The following is a 13520-nucleotide window of genomic DNA, read 5'->3' as shown; positions in this document are numbered from 1 at the left end:
CAATCGTGACAAGCAAAAGCAGCATGGTCATAGCTGTGGCCATTCACAGGATTGCATACAAGGTCATAGCAAGAGTCACGACAAAGACATGCAAAATGCAGAGTGTTACTACTACCATAAAAAAGGACACTTAAAGAAAGATTGTCGCACAATGCATCGCGATAAGGGCAAAGAAAAAACAAAGTTTGACAAACCTAAAAGCAATGTGAAGATTGAAGAGCTTAATGTGGTTGAGTATCCAGCCATTGAGACAATTTCTCACGTGCCAAATGAGGTGTTGATTTTCACATTGGAATTGAGTCCTGATGCATTGTTAGCTCATGACGAGTGTTTGCGCAGAATTGGATTGTGGACTTAGGTGCTAGCTTTCATGTGACTCCGCACAAGGAGTGGTTTTCTATGTATACTTTCACACATGTCACAATGAAGCTAGGCAACTCTTACGAGCTTGATATATGCGGTGTGGGTAGCATCAATTTTTCTATGCGTAATGGCACTGAATTTATATTACATAATGTCAGACATGTACCCAAAATAACAAAAGTTTGATGTTAGTTGGACAGCTCGATGATTTGGGTTACACTACCATATTTGCTCATGGTTCTTGGATTATTAAGAAGGGAAATTTGGTCATGCTTAAAGGCTAGAAGTCTGGCTCATTGTACTCACTTTATGTCTCTTCTGTGAAAGAGAATTCTATTTGTGTAGCCGAGCTACCGTCTACAGAGTTGTGGCATAGTCGGCTAGGGTATATGAGTCAAAAGGGAATGAAAATCTTGCAACGTTTTAGTTATATCCCTCTGTTAGATTATTCTAACTTCTCTTTATGTGAGCATTGTATCTATGGAAAACAGACCAGGTTGACATCAGCACCTTTGGACAAAGAGTTACGGAGTCCTCTAGACATCTTTCATAGCGACTTGTGCGGACCTGTGCCAGTCAATTCTCTAGGGAGAGTTATACTTCATAACATTCATAGACAACTCTGCTAGAAAGGTGTGTGTGTACCTCTTGAAGCAGAACAACGGCTCTACTAGAAAGGTGTGGGTGTACCTCTCAAAGCAAAAGAGCGATGTCCTTAGTGTCTTTTAGAAGTTCTTAGCATTGGTCGAGAACCAATCGGGTAGAAAGCTTAAAGCTTTACGCAGTGATAATGGAGGCGAGTACATTTCCTCCGAGTTCAAGGACTTTTGCAGCAAAAGAGGCATTAGAAGACAGATTACCATGCTTTACACACCCACCCAAAATGGTGTGGATGAGAGGATGAATAGAACCATTCAAGAACATGTCACTTCTATGTTGTCTATGGTGAACTTACCTCAAGAATTTTGGGGAGAAGCTATTACGAAGGCTGCTTACTTGATCAATTGGTCACCTAGTACACCACTAAAGTACAAGGTTCCGTAGGAGAAGTGGATGGGCAAAAATCCTAGTTACGACAAATTACATGTATTTGGGTGTGAGGCATTCTCACATGTGCCAAAAGCGCTTAGACAAAAGCTGGACTCCAAATCACACAAGTGCATCTTAATTGGATATGATATAGACGGAGAGATGGGATATCGTCTCTGGCACCCAAAATCTAGATGGGATATCGTCTCTGGCACCCAAAATCTTAAAAGGCCATACGCAGCTCACAAGTGATATTCAACAAGTCTAGGATGCATAAAAAGCCAGTGAAAGACCTTGAGTATCAGAGAGTACGGTTTGAGGATGTTTCCTCACCGCCAGTTACACAGAATGTTGGACGTGCTAGTGATGTACCTTCCACTAGCACACACACACATGTTTCTCTAGAGAGAGCAAAATTCAGCAATCAGGCACTTCGGAGATCTACTCATACATCTCATGGACCTAAGCGTTTTGAGCCAGGATTGGACTATTTACTAGTCACTGACTGCGGTGAACCCACTTGCTACAAAGAGGCCATTCGAATGGATGATAGCGTCAAGTGGGAAGAGGCTATACAATTTGAGTAACTCGATTTTAGCCAATGAAACTTGGGAATTGACAGAGTTACCTATGGGAAAACAGGCATTGCCATGCAAATGGATGTACAAGAAGAAGTATATCATAGATGATCTCGAGCCTAAGTATAAAGACACATTGGTCGCTAAAGGGTTCAAGCAAACGAAAGGCGTGGATTTTGATGAATTCTTTTCTCCAGTGGTCAAGATGACAACATTGCATCTTGTGCTTGGTCTAGTAGCCATCGAGGACTTGGAATTGGTACAAATGGATATGAAGACAATGTTTCTTCATGGGGATCTTGAAGAGGATGTTTACATGAAACAGCCAAAGGGTTTTGCAATAAAGCCTGAGAAGCCAACATGGATAGAACTGATGTGTAGACTCAAGAAAGCTTTGTATGGATTAAAGCAAGGCTCAAGGCAATGGTACATCAAGTTTGATAAGTACATTCAATCCTAGGGTTACGTAAGGAGCTAAGAGGATCACTGCTTGTACACAAAGAGGTTGAATGATGGTTCCCTCATCATTCTAATTTTGTCCGTGGATAACATGCTCATAGCAGAATAGTAAAAAGATGAGATTGTACTTCTCAAGGATGCCTTAAGCAAGCAGTTTGCTATGAAGGATTTGGGTGATGCTCATCATTTTCTTGGTATGCATATCAAGAGAGATTGCAAACGTGGTATATTTGAACTTTTGCAGGAAGAGTATATTCACAAGGTCTTGCAATGTTTTAATATGCAAGGGGGGGAAGCATTGGGTACCCCTATGACTGCACACAAAAAAATTAGCAAGCATGCTTGTCCCAAATTGGATGCTAAAAAGGTAGAGATGGCAAAAGTGCCATATTCTTCGGCAATTGGCAGTCTTTTGTTTGCCATGGTTAGCACACGGCCAGGCATTGCATATGCAGTGGGAGTGGTCAGCAGGTTTATGGAAAATCCAAGAAAAAAGCATTGGGAAGCAGTGAAGCACATCTTGAGATACGTCAAGGGCTCAGCTAGCAAGTGCTTACGTTTTGGGAATAGTGATGCATCCATAATTGGATACACTGATTCGGATTATGCGGGCTGTGTGGACACTAGGTGATCCACATTTGGATACGTTTTCTTGTTCGCTGGAGTGGCACTTTCTTGGAAATCATGTATCCAAAATTGCACTTCGTCTTCCACCAATGAGGCATAGTATGTTGCAGTTTCTAGTTCCAATAAGAAAGCTGTGTGGTTATCTCATCTAGTGGGAGATTTTGGTATACACCAGACTTCAGTGCTACATTGTGATAGTTAGACCGTGATTGTGTTAGCAGAGAACCCCGTGTTTCACTCCAAGTAAAAAACATAGAGGTCAAGTATCATATGATACGGGATATTTTGGCTAGCAAACGCATTGAGTTAGTAAAGTTCACACAGATGGAAACCTAGTGGATGCTCTAACAAAGAGCCTAGCCTCAGAGCGGTTCTCACATTGCAAAGAGATGATGGGTGTAGGGTGAAGACTACATTCATGCTTCACGGTTTTGTACATTTGTACATATTAGCCCCCACATGCTTTAGCCCCTTGGGTCAAGTTGGCCTTCAAGTGGGAGGTTGTTGAGTTTCAAGCCCGTGGTCGGTTATGACCGGATGGGTGACCGTGCACTTATTATTTTGTTCATAAAGATAATAATGAAGAGAGAGTGTTTTGCTCTCTCATGATCCACAAAACAGTGGTCTCCTTCTCTTCATCCCCTTCCCCCTTGTCCTTCCCTCTCTTGCGCTCATCGCACAATCGAATCCATCATCTATTACTGTATATAATAATTTAGAGTCTAGTTTTAATCACCATCTTTGCCCTCTCTGTATGTACGAACTTGCATGTGTTGTGAGAGAGCCATAGTTTCAAAGCTTGCTTATATTTGGAAAAGGGGTTTCATGTTTGAACTCTTATCAGATTCTAAAAATGTCTAGAAATGCAGAAAAAGCATGGCATTTGAGCTTCGTGAAGATTTACAGGTTATACAAGAATGTTTGATAGATAATTTCTTAGATGCCTTGAAATCTTGGGAAGGTGCTTTGCCTTCCACTGAAATCGTGATTTGTACAGATGATTTTATGGATTCTTTATGTCTATATACCCCCTATTATTGGTTAAAAAGACCATTCAAGCTCAAATGGGGAAAGATTGCAAGAGCATGTTTTAAATGTGGAAAAGTTGGTAATATGTAATCTAAGCGTTCTAAAATTGATCTGCAGCCTCCCATCTTTTGCCATCCCTTTTGGTGTTAAGACAGGTAATGAGGCTTTTTCTATTCCTACTCATTAGCATCAATAACAAGGATAAAGCCAAGTAAATTTTTCATGCAATCTAAGCCATAGGTTGAAAAAGGTAAAGGCAAGCAATCCCAGGCTCCTCAATCAAATCAAAATGTAAGTTCTAAAGGCAAATCTTTACAAGTTGAGCCTATTGAAGCTTGACAAAACCCAAAAATCCCTTAAGAGTTTGAGGACCTACAATTTCAAGAAACTTCCTACCACCTACTTCCAAAGGTTGTCATTGTCTACCTCAAAGTGATTACAAACTCATAAAAAGATGCTCTTGTTAATTATGCATTTTCATGATCAGTTGTATATGCTCATTTCAAACCCTTTTCTAATGGAAATGTCGCACTTGATGGTGATGTGCCCATGGGCACATCTTGATAATTATATTTTTCTTATTCTTTGGCCAAGTATATATCCTCTTGTATATATGCACCATCCCCTAAAGTGCATGACATACAATGTACAAGGTTTACACAACTATGATCAATGGAAGCTTACTTGGCTTTATGTATAATACACACAAAGCAATCCAGAGTTGCAAGTTTTTTGAGACAGAACTTGAATACCGTCGTTGCTTTCAATAATCAAATGGGTTGATGGATGGTAATAGAATGTCTTATTGAAGGTGTTATTTTTTTTTTGGGGATTTATGCTTATACTACTCTACAAGGAACTCAAATTTGGGAAGATCTTATGCGTTACCTTTAGTCCCACAATCATTTTTTGGTGGGAGATTTTAATAACGCTCCATTACTTGATGATAATACTTATGGCCATTTCCATATGCTCACTAGAGAAAGAATATTATGAAACCCTTTCACATCTCTAACATCGTCTTCAAATTTATGGTTGCATACAAAGCCACATCTCGAGATTCACATTTTTGCATTAAATAATTATCTCTTATAGAGCAAGATTAGACCATTGATATATGTTAAAATGCATCACAATGTCAATTTTATATGCAAGATGTGGGCGGACTACTTATGTAGTTATTAAATTCATAGTCCTCTTTGACTAAGTCTCTATTTTGGTATGCTAGTGGATGATCCTCCTCTCCAAAGAAAGAGGTTGTTATGCTTACTATTGCATAATATTTCAAACAGATGCTGAAAGCTATAATTAGTCCTTTTGTAAATCAAATAAGTCTTGATCCTGATGTTATCTGGTTTTGTTTTGTGATGTGAAAGCAATTTGTCATTGAAGATTGTAGAAAGTGGCTCTTGCACTAGAAAATGGAGCCACTTAGTACACCAAAACATTTATGTTGGAAATTGAATGAACTAACAAATGCGAGGCTTCTAATTGGGGGAGAATTGTAGCAATTGAGTCAAGCAAAATATTGCTTAATGGATAATGATTATTGCAAGCTAAGGAAATGACAGATTAGAGCAAGACAAGATGCATTCATGGATAAAGGACGCTCCTCAAAGAAATTCTTCAAAAGTTTAAATCATTCCAAGCAAAATAAATCAATAGAGGAAATCAAGCTAAGGAAATGGCAAACTACAGCAAGACGAGATGCATTCATGGTGGATAAAGGATGCTCCTCAAAGAAATTCTACAAAAGTTCACATCAATCCAAGAAAAATAAATCCATAGAGCAAATAAAACTAGAATCTAGGGAATGGACGACAAATAAGACTTAGCTTTTAGAAGCCTTTTCAACCCGCTATAGAGCTTTATTTACGGCTCTTTCTTTTCCTCATCGACATATTTTACATGCTAGGGAAATGTTCATGGCCCAGATTCAACCTAATCTCTCAATGAGGAGGCTTTGAGCATGGAAGATCCCTTTACTTCAAAAAATTTGGATCAAATTCCTAGACATTTGGGGCATTCGAAATCTTTTGGGTGGGACGGATTAATAGTGGATATAGTCAAACATCTGAGATATCCACTTGCATGGTTTGTTCCCTTTGCAATCAAGTAGATTGGGTCTTGTAATGGATACAACAAAAGATACACTATCGGAAGCTAATCAATAAACGGAAGGGTGAAATTATTGTCTATGGAGAAGCAATTTACTCAAAAGAAAACATGGCGGATTGAACATTCTTAATCTATATCCATATATTGACACCGAAAGCAACTTTGCTACTTTGGTTTATTGAACAAAAACAACCTTGGACATAAATGGTAAAATCAACGCGTATGCATATGACGACACAAAGTTTTGGAACTTGGCAAACTTTTGTTTGAGAAAAGGTTTTTGGCTGATTTTATCTAAGGATGTCCCTTTGTTTCGTTTCTTTTGGTAGATTGAAAAGAGGTTACAAAGCATATTACTTGACATGCAAGAGATGCTCGAACAGGTAACTCTTTGAGATTGGAAGTATACATTGGAGTGCCATTTTTCTAAAGCCCTAGCTGAAAAAAGAACCCCTATAAAACATACTTCAGTTCTCAAAAGAATGTAAGGATGAGGTTAATGATCAAGAACATGTGCTTTCCTTTCCAAATGTTGTGAGAAAATATGGCCTTGGATTGCATTATAGGGGTTATGGCACACAATCCAAGAGATGTTACCTCCCCTTTCACCCATTCTCCCTCTTGGAACAGTTGGACATAGGGATTGGCGTATTATGGAGTTACCACTCGCGCAAATTTCAACCAAACATCCTTATCAAAAGATGCAACCTAATTTTGGATTGTTTAACATGGCAACGCTTCGTGGAATGTGAATAAACCAACACATTGATGGCACAAAAGGCTACAAGATGTTCAAAAATCCATTCTTACCCTAAAACAAAGTTATTCTTGTGGAAATGCCCTCAAAGGATACTGCCTTTGTGATGTTACCTAGAATCTTGTCACATTACATCAGCCCATTGTTCTTGTCAAACTAAGACCCTCCCTTGTTTGCATTGGAATTTTCAACATATTAGAAATTTTCTTCACAAAGTTATTCAACCGTTGTGATCACACATTCCCTCACAATAGTTTGGAAAACACTTTTGTCTATTGTATTTCTTGCTCCTCTCAAACCTTATAAGACCTTTTTCACTTGGGTTGGTTACTTTGGAGTTGTTTGAAACTTAAAAAATAGATTCATGGTTCATTGACCTCAATCATATCTCTGCTACCTTCAAGATCTCCTTGAGACAGATGTTACAATTCTCCTTTGACATTGGTGAAATATACTTAAACAATTTGGAACTATTCTCCCACCTATTTCTAGAGCTCCACTTAGGCATGCATACACTTGATGCATAATTAATCTTGCTTATATATTCTTCCCTTTTCTATGGGTTTTCCCTCTCCTTGAGGTTTCCCACATCTGATATAGAATTACAACATAAAATAAAATATGTGTGCGCACGCGCGCGCGTGCGTGTGTGTGTGTGTGTGAGAGAGAGATCTTTTTATGTCTATCAGAAACAGAAGCAGGCTTATGAGACAAATCAGATACACGTGTCCATCTATCAAGAAAGAACAAAAGTAATAATTGAGAGAGAGAGAGAGAGAGAGAGAGAGAGAGAGAGAGAGAGAGAGAACTTGACAATACTTAAACATCTTCATAAAGTTATTCAACCGTTGTGATCACACATTCCCTCACAATAGTTTGGAAAACACTTTTGTCTATTGTATTTCTTGCTCCTCTCAAACCTTATAAGACCTTTTTCACTTGGGTTGGTTACTTTGGAGTTGTTTGAAACTTAAAAAATAGATTCATGGTTCATTGACCTCAATCATATCTCTGCTACCTTCAAGATCTCCTTGAGACAGATGTTACAATTCTCCTTTGACGTTGGTGAAATATACTTAAACAATTTGGAACTATTCTCCCATCTATTTCTAGAGCTCCACTTAGGCATGCATACACTTGATGCATAATTAATCTTGCTTATATATTCTTCCCTTTTCTATGGGTTTTCCCTCTCCTTGAGGTTTCCCACATCTGATATAGAATTACAACATAAAATAAAATATGTGTGCGCACGCGCACGCGTGTGTGTGTGTGAGAGAGAGAGAGAGATCTTTTTATGTCTATCAGAAACAGAAGTAGGCTTATGAGACAAATCAGATACACGTGTCCATCTATCAAGAAAGAACAAAAGTAATAATTGAGAGAGAGAGAGAGAGAGAGAGAGAGAGAGAGAGAGAGAGAGAGAACTTGACAATACTTAAACATCTTCATAAAACACTTGGATCTGACCCGAGATGCACAATCCACGGGAAGAAAAGGTGAAGTTCTCATTACAAAAGTGCCAGTATATGGCTGGAGAATTGTTTAGCCTCAAGTCCCAACAAAAACTAGCTCTTTATTGCAGGAACGACAACTCCTTGCTTACAAGAAATCGAAGGCGGCTTAGCTCTTGATTTTCTATGATAGACCTCACTTTTACACCAAAGAATATAGAGGGCATCCTTGAAGAGACCCTGCATTGAAAAAAATTGCTCTAATACTAGAAAAAGATTCTGGTATGTTACAAGCTAGGTGCTAATGCTGCTCCGATCAATTGCACAGCATCGGAAGGTAGCTCTCGTCCAGGCACTTCCACTCTCAGTAAACCAGAGAACCTGCATCACATAATACAAATTGCTTTACCATGTAGCCAAAACGACCTCTGAGACCAAAAAGTTAACACTCATCGGATAATAATGCCTCTGACCTCAGTGGCCAAAATACAATTGAAGACAAGATCTCATTTGTCAAAAACAATAGACTATGCAAAAGTTGGAGCAAATCCATCAAAAATTAGTACAAGGGTATATTAGGAATTTTTGAAATTTGAGAGAGGGGAAGTCCCACAAATTTCAAGGATATTTTGGTAATCTTCCCTAGTTTCAATGCTGAACATCTCAAACCTGCTGCATCGGCTGCTGACATCAATCTCCTCCATGGAGAGAGAGAAGAAGAAGAAGAAAATCAATCTATATATTGAAAACATGTCTCTTTTAAAGTATATGGATCATTTATTAAAAATAGAATGACTGCATGGATTGATTCTCCTATCAAGGAAACATCTTGCAGGACAAGCATATATTGATGACTCAATCTTTATGCTTAAAAACGATCCTTATAATATCAAAACAATTATGGATACATTTGCAATGTATATATTAGCATCTCGATTGAAAGTAAATTTTTACAAACCCAATTTGCTTTCTATTAATACGAATAACAAGCATTTTGTTCTATGCCCAGGTAAAGTGATTCCTCCTAATGACATAGTCAAACATCTGAGATATCCACTTGCATGGTTTGTTCCCTTTGCAATCAAGTAGATTGGGTCTTGTAATGGATACAACAAAAGATACACTATCGGAAGCTAATCAATAAACGGAAGGGTGAAATTATTGTCTATGGAGAAGCAATTTACTCAAAAGAAAACATGGCGGATTGAACATTCTTAATCTATATCCATATATTGACACCGAAAGCAACTTTGCTACTTTGGTTTATTGAACAAAAACAACCTTGGACATAAATGGTAAAATCAACGCGTATGCATATGACGACACAAAGTTTTGGAACTTGGCAAACTTTTGTTTGAGAAAAGGTTTTTGGCTGATTTTATCTAAGGATGTCCCTTTGTTTCGTTTCTTTTGGTAGATTGAAAAGAGGTTACAAAGCATATTACTTGACATGCAAGAGATGCTCGAACAGGTAACTCTTTGAGATTGGAAGTATACATTGGAGTGCCATTTTTCTAAAGCCCTAGCTGAAAAAAGAACCCCTATAAAACATACTTCAGTTCTCAAAAGAATGTAAGGATGAGGTTAATGATCAAGAACATGTGCTTTCCTTTCCAAATGTTGTGAGAAAATATGGCCTTGGATTGCATTATAGGGGTTATGGCACACAATCCAAGAGATGTTACCTCCCCTTTCACCCATTCTCCCTCTTGGAACAGTTGGACATAGGGATTGGCGTATTATGGAGTTACCACTCGCGCAAATTTCAACCAAACATCCTTATCAAAAGATGCAACCTAATTTTGGATTGTTTAACATGGCAACGCTTCGTGGAATGTGAATAAACCAACACATTGATGGCACAAAAGGCTACAAGATGTTCAAAAATCCATTCTTACCCTAAAACAAAGTTATTCTTGTGGAAATGCCCTCAAAGGATACTGCCTTTGTGATGTTACCTAGAATCTCGTCACATTACATCAGCCCATTGTTCTTGTCAAACTAAGACCCTCCCTTGTTTGCATTGGAATTTTCAACATATTAGAAATTTTCTTCACAAAGTTATTCAACCGTTGTGATCACACATTCCCTCACAATAGTTTGGAAAACACTTTTGTCTATTGTATTTCTTGCTCCTCTCAAACCTTATAAGACCTTTTTCACTTGGGTTGGTTACTTTGGAGTTGTTTGAAACTTAAAAAATAGATTCATGGTTCATTGACCTCAATCATATCTCTGCTACCTTCAAGATCTCCTTGAGACAGATGTTACAATTCTCCTTTGACGTTGGTGAAATATACTTAAACAATTTGGAACTATTCTCCCATCTATTTCTAGAGCTCCACTTAGGCATGCATACACTTGATGCATAATTAATCTTGCTTATATATTCTTCCCTTTTCTATGGGTTTTCCCTCTCCTTGAGGTTTCCCACATCTGATATAGAATTACAACATAAAATAAAATATGTGTGCGCACGCGCACGCGTGTGTGTGTGTGTGAGAGAGAGAGAGATCTTTTTATGTCTATCAGAAACAGAAGTAGGCTTATGAGACAAATCAGATACACGTGTCCATCTATCAAGAAAGAACAAAAGTAATAATTGAGAGAGAGAGAGAGAGAGAGAGAGAGAGAGAGAGAGAGAGAGAGAGAGAGAGAGAGAGAGAGAGAACTTGACAATACTTAAACATCTTTATAAAACACTTGGATCTGACCCGAGATGCACAATCCACGGGAAGAAAAGGTGAAGTTCTCATTACAAAAGTGCCAGTATATGGCTGGAGAATTGTTTAGCCTCAAGTCCCAACAAAAACTAGCTCTTTATTGCAGGAACGACAACTCCTTGCTTACAAGAAATCGAAGGCGGCTTAGCTCTTGATTTTCTATGATAGACCTCACTTTTACACCAAAGAATATAGAGGGCATCCTTGAAGAGACCCTGCATTGAAAAAAATTGCTCTAATACTAGAAAAAGATTCTGGTATGTTACAAGCCAGGTGCTAATGCTGCTCCGATCAATTGCACAGCATCGGAAGGTAGCTCTCGTCCAGGCACTTCCACTCTCAGTAAACCAGAGAACCTGCATCACATAATACAAATTGCTTTACCATGTAGCCAAAACGATCTCTGAGACCAAAAAGTTAACACTCATCGGATAATAATGCCTCTGACCTCAGTGGCCAAAATACAATTGAAGACAAGATCTCATTTGTCAAAAACAATAGACTATGCAAAAGTTGGAGCAAATCCATCAAAAATTAGTACAAGGGTATATTAGGAATTTTTGAAATTTGAGAGAGGGGAAGTCCCACAAATTTCAAGGATATTTTGGTAATCTTCCCTAGTTTCAATGCTGAACATCTCAAACCTGCTGCATCGGCTGCTGACATCAATCTCCTCCATGGAGAGAGAGAAGAAGAAGAAGAAAATCAATCTATATATTGAAAACATGTCTCTTTTAAAGTATATGGATCATTTATTAAAAATAGAATGACTGCATGGATTGATTCTCCTATCAAGGAAACATCTTGCAGGACAAGCATATATTGATGACTCAATCTTTATGCTTAAAAATGATCCTTATAATATCAAAACAATTATGGATACATTTGCAATGTATATATTAGCATCTCGATTGAAAGTAAATTTTTACAAACCCAATTTGCTTTCTATTAATACGAATAACAAGCATTTTGTTCTATGCCCAGGTAAAGTGATTCCTCCTAATGACATAGTCAAACATCTGAGATATCCACTTGCATGGTTTGTTCCCTTTGCAATCAAGTAGATTGGGTCTTGTAATGGATACAACAAAAGATACACTATCGGAAGCTAATCAATAAACGGAAGGGTGAAATTATTGTCTATGGAGAAGCAATTTACTCAAAAGAAAACATGGCGGATTGAACATTCTTAATCTATATCCATATATTGACACCGAAAGCAACTTTGCTACTTTGGTTTATTGAACAAAAACAACCTTGGACATAAATGGTAAAATCAACGCGTATGCATATGACGACACAAAGTTTTGGAACTTGGCAAACTTTTGTTTGAGAAAAGGTTTTTGGCTGATTTTATCTAAGGATGTCCCTTTGTTTCGTTTCTTTTGGTAGATTGAAAAGAGGTTACAAAGCATATTACTTGACATGCAAGAGATGCTCGAACAGGTAACTCTTTGAGATTGGAAGTATACATTGGAGTGCCATTTTTCTAAAGCCCTAGCTGAAAAAAGAACCCCTATAAAACATACTTCAGTTCTCAAAAGAATGTAAGGATGAGGTTAATGATCAAGAACATGTGCTTTCCTTTCCAAATGTTGTGAGAAAATATGGCCTTGGATTGCATTATAGGGGTTATGGCACACAATCCAAGAGATGTTACCTCCCCTTTCACCCATTCTCCCTCTTGGAACAGTTGGACATAGGGATTGGCGTATTATGGAGTTACCACTCGCGCAAATTTCAACCAAACATCCTTATCAAAAGATGCAACCTAATTTTGGATTGTTTAACATGGCAACGCTTCGTGGAATGTGAATAAACCAACACATTGATGGCACAAAAGGCTACAAGATGTTCAAAAATCCATTCTTACCCTAAAACAAAGTTATTCTTGTGGAAATGCCCTCAAAGGATACTGCCTTTGTGATGTTACCTAGAATCTCGTCACATTACATCAGCCCATTGTTCTTGTCAAACTAAGACCCTCCCTTGTTTGCATTGGAATTTTCAACATATTAGAAATTTTCTTCACAAAGTTATTCAACCGTTGTGATCACACATTCCCTCACAATAGTTTGGAAAACACTTTTGTCTATTGTATTTCTTGCTCCTCTCAAACCTTATAAGACCTTTTTCACTTGGGTTGGTTACTTTGGAGTTGTTTGAAACTTAAAAAATAGATTCATGGTTCATTGACCTCAATCATATCTCTGCTACCTTCAAGATCTCCTTGAGACAGATGTTACAATTCTCCTTTGACGTTGGTGAAATATACTTAAACAATTTGGAACTATTCTCCCATCTATTTCTAGAGCTCCACTTAGGCATGCATACACTTGATGCATAATTAATCTTGCTTATATATTCTTCCCTTTTCTATGGG

Source organism: Adiantum capillus-veneris, chromosome 12, assembly GCF_014529385.1.
Source record: "Adiantum capillus-veneris isolate H3 chromosome 12, ASM1452938v2, whole genome shotgun sequence".
Lineage (NCBI taxonomy): Eukaryota > Viridiplantae > Streptophyta > Polypodiopsida > Polypodiales > Pteridaceae > Adiantum > Adiantum capillus-veneris.
The sequence above is the reverse complement of the archived record's forward strand: the minus strand, read 5'-3'. Positions refer to the sequence as shown.